Source organism: Anomaloglossus baeobatrachus, chromosome 1 (assembly GCF_048569485.1).
Source record: "Anomaloglossus baeobatrachus isolate aAnoBae1 chromosome 1, aAnoBae1.hap1, whole genome shotgun sequence".
Classification (NCBI taxonomy): domain Eukaryota; kingdom Metazoa; phylum Chordata; class Amphibia; order Anura; family Aromobatidae; genus Anomaloglossus; species Anomaloglossus baeobatrachus.
In genome coordinates, this window is record NC_134353.1 from 954,208,423 (window position 1) to 954,224,313 (window position 15,891).

The window sequence follows — 15,891 nt, forward strand, 5'->3', positions numbered from 1 at the left end:
TCCTGTGTAATGTCCCAGCAGTGTCACCTCTCCAGTCAGCAGCTCCAGCATCTTGTTGGTGAGTTCTAGGATCTTCTGGTCATTGATGTCCTCCTGTATCCGGGGGTGAGGTGGAGGCCCCGGGATTGGGCTCAGGGTTCCTCCCCGTCCTTCACACACAGGGGCCTGACAGCGATCACTAGAGGTCTTCACTACTGTGTAATCCTGAGTGTGGAGACATTAAAAAATATCACTACAGACATTTCCAGAGTCCATCACCTCCCCGGTCATATCCTCTGTTATCCCCATAGATAATGATGTAATGTGATGACATCAGAGCCTCTCACCTCCCCGGTCATATCCTCTGTGTTATCCCCATAGATAATGATGTAATGTGATGACATCAGAGCCTCTCACCTCCCCGGTCATATCCTCTTATTCCCATAGGTAATAATGTAATGTGATGACATCAGAGCCTCTCACCTCCCCGGTCATATCCTCTTATTCCCATAGATAATAATGTAATGTGATGACATCACAGCCTCTCACCTCCCCGGTCACATCCTCTGTTATTCTCATAGATAATGATGTAATGTGATGACATCAGAGCCTCTCACCTCCTCGGTCATATCCTCTGTTATTCCCATAGATAATGATGTAATGTGATGACATCAGAACCTCTCACCTCCCCGGTCATATCCTCTGTTATTCCCATAGATAATGATGTAATGTGATGACATCAGAACCTCTCACCTACCCGGTCATATCCTCTGTTATTCCCACGGATAATGATGTAATGTGATGACATCAGAGCCTCTCACCTCCCCGGTCATATCCTCTGTTATTCCCATGGATAATGATGTAATGTGATGACATCAGAACCTCTCACCTCTCCAGTAAGATGGAAGATTATCTCCAGATTCAGGTTTAATATCTTCTCCATAATTTTGTCTTCGTCTTTATTCATCATTTATGGGTCAATCAAGAAAAATAAAAATAAAACAGAGACATTTTTTATTGTAATGAGGATGAAATGATGTTAACAAAAAAATCAACTAAAAATGTCAAGGTTAAAATGACGATGATGATGAGACTAAAAGGATCTCTCGGGATCCGGCTGCTGTTTCTAATTAAAATGTCATGAGTGCACTTAGAGACTAAATAACTAGACAGCAAGTCAGTTACATCTATCTCCATGACTGGCTCTTAACCAAGTGTACTTTTTATTGTTTGAAAGAAACTCTAGACCAAGCAGTAAGGGGGTGTAAACAAAAGTTTTAGTCCAATCAAGTATCGCAGGTCAGGGCTTCATGACGTAGAGAGATCTGCACATCCTCCTTGGATTGGTCAGTCCAGACTCCAGGAATTTCCTTTGTCCAGCTGTCTTGGGTGCAAAACAGGAAATAGCAGCCATCTTTACAATTATATGTGCTGGTATATACTGTGTCTAAGAAAAATACACTGAATATGCAATATACATATATACATGTTAGTAAGAAACAAAAGCATTCACAAATATGTGTGTTAGTTCACATCTACTGAACTATATAACTGAGTCTATGAAATGGCTGAATTAAGTATTTTTGGATACTCAATTCTTTATCCTCAACAAAAATATGTGAAGATAATAAGGAGAAATCATTGGAGACAATAAACTGTAGATTTCTTCCGTCCTCTTTCGGCGCCGACTGAATCTGATCTGAGGAGACTCCAACACTTTAATGGTCCTAAAATTGTCCAGCTTTAAAGGAGTTAAACATAAATCATGTTTCCCTCTCCCCCATGTGTAGTGCGGGGTCTGTCGCTCTCTCTCCCCCCCATGTGTAGCGCGGGGTCTGTCGCTCTCTCCACCATGTGTAGTGCGGGGTCTGTCACTCTCTGTCCCCCATGTGTAGTGCGGGGTCTGTCGCTCTCTCCCCCATGTGTAGCGCGGGGTCTGTCGCTCTCTCTCTCCCCCATGTGTAGTGCGGGGTCTGTCGCTCTCTCCTCCATGTGTAGTGCAGGGTCTGTCGCTCTCTCTCCCTCATGTGTAGTGCGGGGTCTGTCGCTCTCTCTCCCTCATGTGTAGTGTGGGGTCTGCCGCTCTCTCTCTCCCCCATGTGTAGTGCGGGGTCTGTCGCTCTCTCTCCCCCATGTGTAGTGTGGGGTCTGTCGCGCTCTCTCTCCTCCATGTGTAGTGCGGGGTCTGTCGCTCTCTCTTCCTCATGTGTAGTGCGGGGTCTGTCGCTCTCTCTCCCCCATGTGTAGTGCGGGGTCTGTCGCTCCCTCCTCCATGTGTAGTGCGGGGTCTGTCGCTCTCTCTCTCACTCATGTGTAGTGCGGGGTCTGTCGCTCTCTCTCTCCCCCATGTGTAGTGCGGGGTCTGTCGCTCTCTCTCTCCCCCATGTGTAGTGCGGGGTCTGTCGCTCTCTCTCCCCCATGTGTAGTGCGGGGTCTGTCGCTCTCTCTCCCCCATGTGTAGTGCGGGGTCTGTCGCTCTCTCTCCCCCATGTGTAGTGCGGGGTCTGTCGCTCTCTCTCCCCCATGTGTAGTGCGGGGTCTGTCGCTCTCTCTCCCCCATGTGTAGTGCGGGGTCTGTCGCTCTCTCTCCCCCATGTGTAGTGCGGGGTCTGTCGCTCTCTCTCCCCCATGTGTAGTGCGGGGTCTGTCGCTCTCTCTCCCCCATGTGTAGTGCGGGGTCTGTCGCTCTCTCTCCCCCATGTGTAGTGCGGGGTCTGTCGCTCTCTCTCCCCCATGTGTAGTGCGGGGTCTGTCGCTCTCTCCCCCATGTGTAGTGCGGGGTCTGTCGCTCTCTCCCCCATGTGTAGTGCGGGGTCTGTCGCTCTCTCTCCCCCATGTGTAGTGCGGGGTCTGTCGCTCTCTCTCCCCCATGTGTAGTGCGGGGTCTGTCGCTCTCTCTCCCCCATGTGTAGTGCGGGGTCTGTCGCTCTCTCTCCCCCATGTGTAGTGCGGGGTCTGTCGCTCTCTCTCCCCCATGTGTAGTGCGGGGTCTGTCGCTCTCTCTCCCCCATGTGTAGTCCCTCCACCCTTGAGGGAGATTGTTCGGCAGTCACAGCGACGCTGCCGTAGCGATAATGTTCGCTGCGGCAGCGATCACACGATATCACATGCACGACGGGGGCGGGTGCTTTTGCGTAAGATATCGCCAGCAATTGCTAGAAATATCGTAGCGTGTAAAGTGCGCTTTACAACTAGCAAGGGAGAAACTTAAAAGTGTGCAGTGCAGATGCTGTGATGATGCAGAAGCCGGCAGTCACCTCATCTCAAACCTGCACAAGCCCTTCAATTATAAAATTCAGCCTTGTAGCATGCCCAATCCTAACAGCGTGTAATATACTCACTGTCAGGATTCGGCTCTGCTTGCTGGTTCCAACAGTCATCACATGGCCACTCCACTCATGTGTGATTTTCATACTTGCGGTCATCTGACAATTCGCTTTTCTTCTTACCGCTCTCTTTTTCACTGATCATTGAAAGAATTAGGAAAAGCAGCTCGGCATCACATGACTCAGTATGAAAATCGCATATGAATGATTGGTCACATGATGACTACTCAGACTATGGGAGCGGAGTGCCGAATGGAGGCGGAGCTGGGCAGGGGCGGGGCTGGGGCCTGGGCGGAGTCTCAAGGGGGCCCGAAAATGTTGCCAGTATGAGGCCCTGAAATTCCTAGTGGCGGCCCTGCATCCTGTACATGGGAACGGGTTACACACAAAATACAGATATAAGAGAGTGCGAGGTACTGAAGTAAAAGGAGGCGACTGAAGATAAGTGTGGCATAGTTTTAACACAATCTCATAGTGGTGATAACTGTAACTGTTTAATTTCATTAGGGATTTGTTGTCTGTGTTTGTCTGGGGTACTGTGAAAAAGCAAAAAAAAAAAAAAAAAAAAGTGTGCCTAGTGATTTAGTCAGTAGTATTAGCCACACCTGTTTCTAGAAGCTTCTAGCAGCTTCTAGTAGTCCTTGTAGAACTATATAAACCAGCCAGAGCAAGCGAGGTGCTTAGAGTGCGAGGTACTGAAGTAAAGGGAGGCGACTGAAGATAAGTGTGGCATAGTTTTAACACAATCTCATAGTGGTGATAACTGTAGCTGTTTAAGAAGAGAAGAGTCGCCGTAAGCTGATCGATTGCTGGGACTTGCCGGGTCTCACTGTTTGAGGACATCGCAAAACCGCGCGCCTGACGGCTCGCGACTTTCGCCTGTCATACGCTACATCACCATTATGGAAGAGAAGAAAATCCACATGGTCACCTGCAACACATGCTACATGTTTACGGATCTGCCGCACAAAAAATCCAACTTCACCTGTCAAAAGTGCAAACTTGTTGTCCTCTTAGAGGAAAAGGTGCAGGGACTGGAAGAAAGAATAGCAACTTTGAAGCTAATTAAAGAACATGAGGACTTCTTGGACGAGGCAGAAGCAACAATTCAGGATATGGAAAGTGAGAAAAGCTTCAGAACACATACAGAGGCTGAAAAGTGGACACATGTGACCAAAAGAAGCCAGCGGATCAAGTGGTCGGCACCACCCACACAGCTTAGCAACCAATATGAAGCCCTCATGCTGGAGAACGAAAATGGCACAGCTCAGGATGATACCGTCTCTACAGGAGAAGACACAGTATCATCAAAAGAAGTTACTTTGTCAACAAAAGCAGAAACAAAAGACACTCAAAAACACTCAGGAGCAAAATGCAGTGCATCCAGAAAGAAAAGAAGAGTGGTAGTTATGGGCGACTCACTACTAAGAGGCACGGAGGCAACTATCTGCAGGCCGGACATAACCGCACGAGAAGTATGCTGCCTACCGGGAGCAAAAATCAAGGATGTGGCCAACAGGATACCAACTATCCTCGGATCCAAGGACGAATACCCGTTCCTATTGATACATGTAGGAACAAACGACACGGCAAGAAATGATCTACCAACTATTTGTGAAGACTTTGAAATTCTGGGGAAGAAAATTAAGGAACGGAACGTACAGGTTGTTTTCTCATCAATCCTCCCAGTCGATGGCCATGGTGTCAGAAGATGGAATAGGATACTAGATTTGAACAACTGGCTACGACGGTGGTGCAGGCAGCAAGGATTTGGATTCTTGGACCATGGAGTGAATTACCTCTACGATGGACTTCTCGCAAGAGACGGGATACACCTCACAAAACCTGGGAAACACACGTTCGCCAGAAGGCTTGCCACACTCATCAGGAGGGCTTTAAACTAGAAGAAGAGGGGATGGGAGAAAAAACAGCAGACAAGAACATGCAACAGAAGGACAAACTAATCAAGGATACTAGATGCCGTAAAGAGGACCCAAGACAGGGTAATCAGAAGGAAGCTAAGAAAAGGGGAGCAAAACTTCTTTCCTGCATGCTGACCAATGCAAGAAGCCTGACCAATAAGATGGAGGAACTGGAGCTGGTAATGTATGAGGAGAAATACGACATAGTAGGAATAACTGAGACATGGTTAGATGATAGTTATGACTGGGCGGCTAACCTGCAAGGATATGAATTGTTTAGGAGGGATCGTAAAAAAAGGAAAGGGGGTGGAGTCTGTCTATATATAAAGTCCAGTTTAAAGCCCAGACTAAGAGAAGATATTCAAGAGGGAAATGAAGAGGTGGAGTCTCTATGGGTGGAGATACAAGGAGGGAAAACTAATAAAATCCTCATAGGGGTTTGTTATAAGCCACCAAATATAACAGAAACTACTGAAAATATATTATTGAAACAAATAGACAAAGCAGCAAATCAAAATGAGGTGATTATTATGGGGGACTTCAATTACCCCAATATAGACTGGGAAACTGAAACCTGCGTATCTCAGAAAGGAAACCGGTTTCTGTCAGTAACTAAGGATAATTATCTGTCCCAACTTGTGCCGGGCCCAACTAGAGGGGCAGCCCTTCTCGACTTAATTTTAAGCAACAGGCCAGATAGAATAACAGACGTACGAGTGGATGGGCACCTAGGGAATAGTGACCACAATATAATACAATTCCACTTGTCCTTTAGTAAGGTGCCTTGGAGGGGGGTTACAAAAACGCTGAATTTCAGCAAAACAAAGTTTGATCAGCTTAGAGAAGACCTTCGCCAAATTGATTGGGACAATGTCCTCAAAAATGGGAGCACAGAAAATAAGTGGGACATTTTTAAAATCGGTATTAAACACCCACTGCGGGCAAGCCATACCATACAGAAATAAAAGGGCTAGGAACAGGAGAAAACCAATGTGGCTAAATAAGGATGTAAAAGGGGCAATGAATAATAAGAAAAAGGCATTTAAAAAGCTAAAACAAGAAGGCAGCGAGGAAGCATTAAAAATATATAGAGAAAAAAATAAAATGTGTAAAAAACAAATATATTTAGCAAAAGTAGAAACTGAGAGACTCATTGCTAAGGAAAGCAAAGCAAATCCCAAACTATTCTTTAATTATATAAACAGAAAAAAGATTAAAATTGATGGTGTTGGCCCTTTAAAGAATAATGAGGGTAAAATCATAGAAAGCGATGTGGGAAAAGCAAATGTTTTAAATACTTTTTTCTCAACTGTGTTCACACAGGAAAAGCATATGCCACGGGAAATGCAGAGTGATCATGTAAATGCCCCATTAAGTATGACCTGCCTAACCCAGGAAGAAGTGCAGAACCGACTTAGTAACATTAAAATTGACAAATCACCAGGCCCTGATGGCATTCACCCTCGGGTATTAAGGGAGTTAAGTAATGTGATAGACAGGCCTCTATTCCTTTTATTTAAAGACTCTATAGAAACTGGGTCTGTTCCACTGGATTGGCGGCTAGCAAATGTGGTACCAATATTCAAAAAAGGGTGCAAAAGGGAACCTGGAAACTATAGGCCGGTAAGCTTAACATCTGTTGTGGGTAAAATGTTTGAAGGGTTTTTAAGGGATACTATTATGGAATGTCTCAATGTTAATAACTGTTTAACTCCATATCAACATGGATTTATGAAGGATCGCTCCTGTCAAACTAACCTGATCAGCTTCTATGAGGATGTAAGCTCTCACATGGACCGAGGAGAATCATTGGATGTCATTTATCTCGACTTCGGTAAAGCATTTGACACTGTCCCACATAAAAGACTGCTAAGTAAAATGAGAAAGCTTGGGCTCGGGGAAAATGTGTGTAGATGGGTAGGTAGCTGGCTTAGTGGTAGAAAACAAAGAGTGGTTATTAATGGTGCATACTCAGATTGGGCCAGGGTTACTAGTGGGGTGCCACAGGGGTCTGTATTGGGCCCCCTACTATTTAATATATTTATTAATGATCTGGTGGATGGTTTACAGAGTAAAATATCAGTATTTGCAGATGATACAAAACTATGTAAGGTAGTTAACACAAAGGAGGACAGTTTGCAACTACAGATGGATTTGAGTAAATTGGAGACTTGGGCTGAAAAATGGCAAATGAGGTTTAACACAGATAAGTGTAAGGTTATGCACATGGGAAGGAGAAACAGATGCTACGATTACTTACTAAATGGGAAACTGCTGGGGAAATCAGACATGGAAAAAGACTTAGGCATCTTAGTGAATAAGAATCTAAATTGGAGTGCCCAGTGTCAGGCAGCAGCCACCAAAGCAAATAGGGTGATGGGATGCATTAGAAGAGGTCTGGGGGCACGAGATGAAAACATCATTCTCCCTCTGTACAAATCACTAGTCAGACCACACTTGGAGTATTGTGTGTAAGTGTGGGCGCCGGTGCTGAAGAAAGACATTACTGAACTTGAAAGGGTTCAGAGGCGGGCTACTAAAATAATAAATGGAATGGGTGCATTACAATACACGGAAAGGTTATCAAAATTAGGTCTATTTACTCTAGAAAAGAGAAGACTTAGGGGAGACCTAATAAATATGTACAAATATATCAGAGGGCCATATAGAGATCTCTCCCATGATCTGTTTGTACCAAGGACTATGACAAGAACAAGGGGGCATTCTTTTCGATTGGAGGAAAGAAAATTCCTACATCAGCATAGAAGAGGGTTCTTCACGGTAAGAGCAGTGAGGCTCTGGAACTCTCTTCCTGAGGAAGTGGTGATGGCCAACTCACTGAATGAATTTAAGAGAGGAATGGATGCATTTCTTGTTAGCAAAAGTATAGAAGGTTATAAATAGCATAATCTTACAGGTAGATAGAAGAGCGACCTAGATTATTAGAGGAATGGGGGGGGGCTGCAATACCAAGACAGGTTATTAAACTTGGGGTTAGTTAGTTAGGAAAAACAAAGGCTTAGGGGGATCTAATCACAATGTATAAATATATGAGGGGACAGTACAGAGACCTTTCCAAAGATCTCTTTACACCTAGGCCTGCGACTGGAACAGGGGGCATCCGCTACGTCTTGAGGAAAGAATGTTTAATCATAATCACAGATGAGGATTCTTTACTGTACGAGCAGTGAGACTATGGAGCTCTCTGCCGTATGATGTTGCAATGAGGGATTCACTAGTAAAATTTAAGCAGAGCCTGAACGCATTTCTTGAAAAATATAATATTACCAGTTATGTATATTAGATTTTATGACAGGGTGTTGATCCAGGGAACTAGTCTGATTGCCGTATGTGGAGTCAGGAAGGAATTTTTTTCCCCATTGGAGCTTATTTGACACATTGGGGTTTTTTTTGCCTTCCTCTGGATCAACATGTTAGGCTACAGGTTGAACTAGATGGACTTAGAATCTCCCTTCAACCTTAAAAACTATGAAACTATGAAATTACAGTGAATAAACCAATCCTCACAGACGGGTGCAGAGGGGAGCGGACCCTGCCCTCGGGGGCTCACAGTCTACAGGGTAATGGGGAGGAGACAGAAGGTCGGGGATACAAATATATAACACTGACAGACGGGTACAGAGGGGAGCGGACCCTGCCCTCGGGGGCTCACAGTCTATAGGGTAATGGGGAGGAGACAGAAGGTCGGGGATACAAATATATAACACTAACAGACGGGTACAGAGGGGAGCGGACCCTGCCCTCGGGGGCTCACAGTCTACAGAGTAATGAGGGTGGGGGTGATAGAAGGTCAAGGGTACAAACCTATAATAAATCAACTTTACAAAACAATACGTAGAATTAGGCCATGTTGGACATTGGAGACAATGAAAGAAAAATCTCTTGTATCCGAGTCCCGTGCGTTTTAGGTGTAAAAAATTGTATTTCTGCATTTACCATAAATTCCTCTCATTGAATACATTGGAGGACACAGGAGGAGGATGTGGATTACACCGCACTGTTCTCTCCGTCTCTAAGGTGGGACGACGGGGGACAATTACACCCAGCGCCGATAGTCACAAGCTATATATGAAAAACAAAGATTATTAACACACAGAGTTCCCTGTGCGAGCCCCCCTTAACGTGCAACACGGCCCCCTACAAGGCCCCCAAAGTGCAGCATCACCCCCTGTGTAGTGCGAGCCCCTCCCAAAGTGCGGCCTCTCCCCCTGCGAGCCCCGCCCAACGTGTGGCCTCCCCCAGTGCGAGCGCCCCAACATGTGGCCTCCCCCAGTGCGAGCCCCCCAACGTGTGGCTTCCCCCAGTGCGAGCCCCCATGTGCAGCCTCCACAACATGCAGCCTCCCCCCCCTGCGAGCCCCCTCAACGTGCAGCCTCTCTCCATGCAATTCCCCAACATGCAGCCACTCTCCATGCGAGCCCCCCCAAACAGCCATTGCCGCCCCCTGCCCAGTGCGAGCCCCCCCAAACGTGCAGCGTCGCCCCCTGCCCAGTGCGAGCCCCCCCAAACGTGCAGCGTCGCCCCCTGCCCAGTGCGAGCCCCCCCCAAACGTGCAGCGTCGCCCCCTGCCCAGTGCAAGAGCCCCCCCAAACGTGCAGCGTCGCCCCCTGCCCAGTGCGAGAGCCCCCCAAACGTGCAGCGTCGCCCCCTGCCCAGTGCGTGCCCCCCCAAACGTGCAGCGTCGCCCCCTGCCCAGTGCGAGCCCCCCCCAAACGTGCAGCGTCGCCCCCTGCCCAGTGTGAGCCCCCCAAACGTGCAGCGTCGCCCCCTGCCCAGTGCGAGCCCCCCCAAACGTGCTGCATCCCCCCTGACCAGTACGAGCCCCCCCGAACATGCAAAGTCACCTCCTGCCCCTGCTGCTCTGTGTTACCAACACTGACAGGAGACACTGCTCTGTGCCCCCAACACTGACAGGAGACGCTGCTCTGTGCCCCCAACACTGACAGGAGACGCTGCTCTGTACCCCCAACACTGACAGGAGACGCTGCTCTGTGCCCCCAACACTGACAGGAGACGCTGCTCTGTGCCCCCCAACACTGACAGGAGACGCTGCTCTGTGCCCCCCAACACTGACAGGAGACGCTGCTCTGTGCCCCCCAACACTGACAGGAGACGCTGCTCTGTGCCCCCCAACACTGACAGGAGACGCTGCTCTGTGCCCCCCAACACTGACAGCAGACGCTGCTCTGTGCCCCCCAACACTGACAGGAGACGCTGCTCTGTGCCCCCCAACACTGACAGGAGACGCTGCTCTGTGCCCCCAACACTGACAGGAGACACTGCTCTGTACCCCCAACACTGACAGGAGACGCTGTTCTGTGCCCCCCAACACTGACAGGAGACGCTGCTCTGTGCCCCCAACACTGACAGGAGACGCTGCTCTGTGCCCCCCAACACTGACAGGAGACTCTGCTCTGTGCCCCCAACACTGACAGGAGACGCTGCTCTGTGCCCCCAACACTGACAGGAGACGCTGCTCTGTGCCCCCCAACACTGACAGGAGACGCTGCTCTGTGCCCCCAACACTGACAGGAGACGCTGCTCTGTGCCCCCAACACTGACAGGAGACGCTGCTCTGTGCCCCCCAACACTGACAGGAGACGCTGCTCTGTGCCCCCAACACTGACAGGAGACGCTGCTCTGTGCCCCCAACACTGACAGGAGACGCTGCTCTGTGCCCCCAACACTGACAGGAGACGCTGCTCTGTACCCCCAACACTGACAGGAGACGCTGCTCTGTGCCCCCAACACTGACAGGAGACGCTGCTCTGTGCCCCCAACACTGACAGGAGACGCTGCTCTGTACCCCCCAACACTGACAGGAGACGCTGCTCTGTGCCCCCAACACTGACAGGAGACGCTGCTCTGTGCCCCCAACACTGACAGGAGACGCTGCTCTGTGCCCCCCAACACTGACAGGAGACGCTGCTCTGTGCCCCCAACACTGACAGGAGACGCTGCTCTGTACCCCCCAACACTGACAGGAGACGCTGCTCTGTGCCCCCAACACTGACAGGAGACGCTGCTCTGTGCCCCCAACACTGACAGGAGACGCTGCTCTGTGCCCCCCAACACTGACAGGAGACGCTGCTCTGTACCCCCAACACTGACAGGAGACGCTGCTCTGTGCCCCCAACACTGACAGGAGACGCTGCTCTGTGCCCCCCAACACTGACAGGAGACGCTGCTCTGTGCCCCCCAACACTGACAGGAGACTCTGATCTGTGCCCCCCAACACTGACAGGAGACGCTGCTCTGTGCCCCCAACACTGACAGGAGACGCTGCTCTGTGCCCCCAACACTGACAGGAGACGCTGCTCTGTGCCCCCAACACTGACAGGAGACGCTGCTCTGTGCCCCCCAACACTGACAGGAGACGCTGCTCTGTGCTCCCAACACTGACAGGAGACGCTGCTCTGTGCCCCCAACACTGACAGGAGACGCTGCTCTTTGCCCCCCAACACTGACAGGAGACGCTGCTCTGTACCCAACACTGACAGGAGACGCTGCTCTGTGCCCCCAACACTGACAGGAGACGCTGCTCTGTGCCCCCAACACTGACAGGAGACGCTGCTCTGTACCCCCAACACTGACAGGAGACGCTGCTCTGTACCCCCAACACTGACAGGAGACGCTGCTCTGTACCCCCAACACTGACAGGAGACGCTGCTCTGTGCCCCCCAACACTGACAGGAGACGCTGCTCTGTACCCCCAACACTGACAGGAGACGCTGCTCTGTGCCCCCAACACTGACAGGAGACGCTGCTCTGTACCCCCAACACTGACAGGAGACGCTGCTCTGTATCCCCAACACTGACAGGAGACGCTGCTCTGTGCCCCCCAACACTGACAGGAGACGCTGCTCTGTACCCCCAACACTGACAGGAGACGCTGCTCTGTGCCCCCAACACTGACAGGAGACGCTGCTCTGTGCCCCCAACACTGACAGGAGACGCTGCTCTGTGCCCCCCAACACTGACAGGAGACGCTGCTCTGTGCTCCCAACACTGACAGGAGACGCTGCTCTGTGCCCCCAACACTGACAGGAGACGCTGCTCTGTGCCCCCCAACACTGACAGGAGACGCTGCTCTGTGCCCCCCACACTGACAGGAGACGCTGCTCTGTGCCCCCCAACACTGACAGGAGACGCTGCTCTGTGCCCCCCAACACTGACAGGAGACGCTGCTCTGTGCCCCCCACACTGACAGGAGACGCTGCTCTGTGCCCCCAACACTGACAGGAGATGCTGCTCTGTGCCCCCCAACACTGACAGGAGACGCTGCTCTGTGCCCCCCAACACTGACAGGAGACGCTGCTCTGTGCCCCCCACACTGACAGGAGACGCTGCTCTGTGCCCCCCACACTGACAGGAGACGCTGCTCTGTGCCCCCCAACACTGACAGGAGACGCTGCTCTGTGCCCCCCACACTGACAGGAGACGCTGCTCTGTGCCCCCAACACTGACAGGAGATGCTGCTCTGTGCCCCCCAACACTGACAGGAGACGCTGCTCTGTGCCCCCAACACTGACAGGAGACGCTGCTCTGTGCCCCCCAACACTGACAGGAGACGCTGCTCTGTGCCCCCCAACACTGACAGGAGACGCTGCTCTGTGCCCCCAACACTGACAGGAGACGCTGCTCTGTGCCCCCCAACACTGACAGGAGACGCTGCTCTGTGCCCCCAACACTGACAGGAGACGCTGCTCTGTGCCCCCAACACTGACAGGAGACGCTGCTCTGTGCCCCCAACACTGACAGGAGACGCTGCTCTGTGCCCCCCAACACTGACAGGAGACGCTGCTCTGTGCCCCCCAACACTGACAGGAGACGCTGCTCTGTGCCCCCAACACTGACAGGAGACGCTGCTCTGTGCCCCCAACACTGACAGGAGACGCTGCTCTGTGCCCCCAACACTGACAGGAGACGCTGCTCTGTGCCCCCAACACTGACAGGAGACGCTGCTCTGTGCCCCCAACACTGACAGGAGACGCTGCTCTGTACCCAACACTGACAGGAGACGCTGCTCTGTACCCCCCAACACTGACAGGAGACGCTGCTCTGTGCCCCCAACACTGACAGGAGACGCTGCTCTGTGCCCCCAACACTGACAGGAGACGCTGCTCTGTGCTCCCAACACTGACAGGAGACGCTGCTCTGTGCCCCCCAACACTGACAGGAGACGCTGCTCTGTGCCCCCCAACACTGACAGGAGACGCTGCTCTGTGCCCCCAACACTGACAGGAGACGCTGCTCTGTACCCCCAACACTGACAGGAGACGCTGCTCTGTGCCCCCAACACTGACAGGAGACGCTGCTCTGTGCCCCCAACACTGACAGGAGACGCTGCTCTGTGCCCCCCAACACTGACAGGAGACGCTGCTCTGTGCTCCCAACACTGACAGGAGACGCTGCTCTGTGCCCCCAACACTGACAGGAGACGCTGCTCTGTACCCCCAACACTGACAGGAGACGCTGCTCTGTACCCCCAACACTGACAGGAGACGCTGCTCTGTGCTCCCAACACTGACAGGAGACGCTGCTCTGTGCTCCCAACACTGACAGGAGACGCTGCTCTGTGCCCCCCAACACTGACAGGAGACGCTGCTCTGTGCCCCCAACACTGACAGGAGACGCTGCTCTGTGCCCCCAACACTGACAGGAGACGCTGCTCTGTACCCCCCAACACTGACAGGAGACGCTGCTCTGTACCCCCAACACTGACAGGAGACGCTGCTCTGTGCCCCCAACACTGACAGGAGACGCTGCTCTGTGCCCCCCAACACTGACAGGAGACGCTGCTCTGTGCCCCCAACACTGACAGGAGACGCTGCTCTGTGCCCCCAACACTGACAGGAGACGCTGCTCTGTGCCCCTAACACTGACAGGAGACGCTGCTCTGTGCCCCCAACACTGACAGGAGACGCTGCTCTGTGCCCCCAACACTGACAGGAGACGCTGCTCTGTACCCAACACTGACAGGAGACGCTGCTCTGTACCCCCCAACACTGACAGGAGACGCTGCTCTGTGCCCCCAACACTGACAGGAGACGCTGCTCTGTGCCCCCAACACTGACAGGAGACGCTGCTCTGTGCTCCCAACACTGACAGGAGACGCTGCTCTGTGCCCCCCAACACTGACAGGAGACGCTGCTCTGTGCCCCCCAACACTGACAGGAGACGCTGCTCTGTGCCCCCAACACTGACAGGAGACGCTGCTCTGTGCCCCCAACACTGACAGGAGACGCTGCTCTGTGCCCCCCACACTGACAGGAGACGCTGCTCTGTGCCCCCAACACTGACAGGAGACGCTGCTCTGTACCCCCAACACTGACAGGAGACGCTGCTCTGTGCCCCCAACACTGACAGGAGACGCTGCTCTGTGCCCCCCAACACTGACAGGAGACGCTGCTCTGTGCCCCCCAACACTGACAGGAGACGCTGCTCTGTGCCCCCCAACACTGACAGGAGACGCTGCTCTGTGCCCCCCAACACTGACAGGAGACGCTGCTCTGTGCTCCCAACACTGACAGGAGACGCTGCTCTGTGCCCCCAACACTGACAGGAGACGCTGCTCTGTGCCCCCAACACTGACAGGAGACGCTGCTCTGTGCCCCCCAACACTGACAGGAGACGCTGCTCTGTACCCCCAACACTGACAGGAGACGCTGCTCTGTGCCCCCAACACTGACAGGAGACGCTGCTCTGTGCCCCCAACACTGACAGGAGACGCTGCTCTGTACCCCCCAACACTGACAGGAGACGCTGCTCTGTGCCCCCCAACACTGACAGGAGACGCTGCTCTGTACCCCCAACACTGACAGGAGACGCTGCTCTGTGCCCCCCAACACTGACAGGAGACGCTGCTCTGTGCCCCCCAACACTGACAGGAGACGCTGCTCTGTGCCCCCCAACACTGACAGGAGACGCTGCTCTGTGCCCCCAACACTGACAGGAGACGCTGCTCTGTGCCCCCCAACACTGACAGGAGACGCTGCTCTGTACCCCCAACACTGACAGGAGACGCTGCTCTGTGCCCCCAACACTGACAGGAGACGCTGCTCTGTGCCCCCAACACTGACAGGAGACGCTGCTCTGTACCCCCAACACTGACAGGAGACGCTGCTCTGTGCCCCCCAACACTGACAGGAGACGCTGCTCTGTGCCCCCCAACACTGACAGGAGACGCTGCTCTGTACCCCCAACACTGACAGGAGACGCTGCTCTGTGCCCCCAACACTGACAGGAGACGCTGCTCTGTACCCCCCAACACTGACAGGAGACGCTGCTCTGTGCCCCCAACACTGACAGGAGACGCTGCTCTGTGCCCCCAACACTGACAGGAGACGCTGCTCTGTGCCCCCCAACACTGACAGGAGACGCTGCTCTGTACCCCCCAACACTGACAGGAGACGCTGCTCTGTACCCCCCAACACTGACAGGAGACGCTGCTCTGTACCCCCCAACACTGACAGGAGACGCTGCTCTGTGCCCCCCACATCCAGCCTGACACCCCAGAGCTATGAGGAGAAGCTGAATATTCCCCACCTCAGGGTCAGATCCGTCCGCTCTGCCCCGCCCACAACTCTGCCCCGCCCACAACTCTCTGCAAAGCCCGAGCCCCGCCCCGCCCACAGTTTTGC

The 15,891-nt window shown here is 52.5% G+C and overlaps 1 protein-coding gene and 1 long non-coding RNA gene across 2 annotated transcripts in view; both read right to left on the bottom strand.

Moving 5' to 3' along the window:
• LOC142257368 (uncharacterized) overlaps nt 1–15,891 on the bottom strand; it is a 560,365-nt gene that overhangs the window by 306,926 nt on the left and 237,548 nt on the right. The gene's annotated exons all lie outside the window — the stretch shown is intronic.
• Nucleotides 43–15,829, bottom strand: LOC142257565 (uncharacterized). The gene is made up of 4 exons (XR_012727643.1): nt 15,797–15,829; nt 9,185–9,310; nt 869–936; nt 43–204 (listed from the first exon to the last, which is right to left on the bottom strand). It is a non-coding gene; the product is annotated as an uncharacterized LOC142257565 (long non-coding RNA).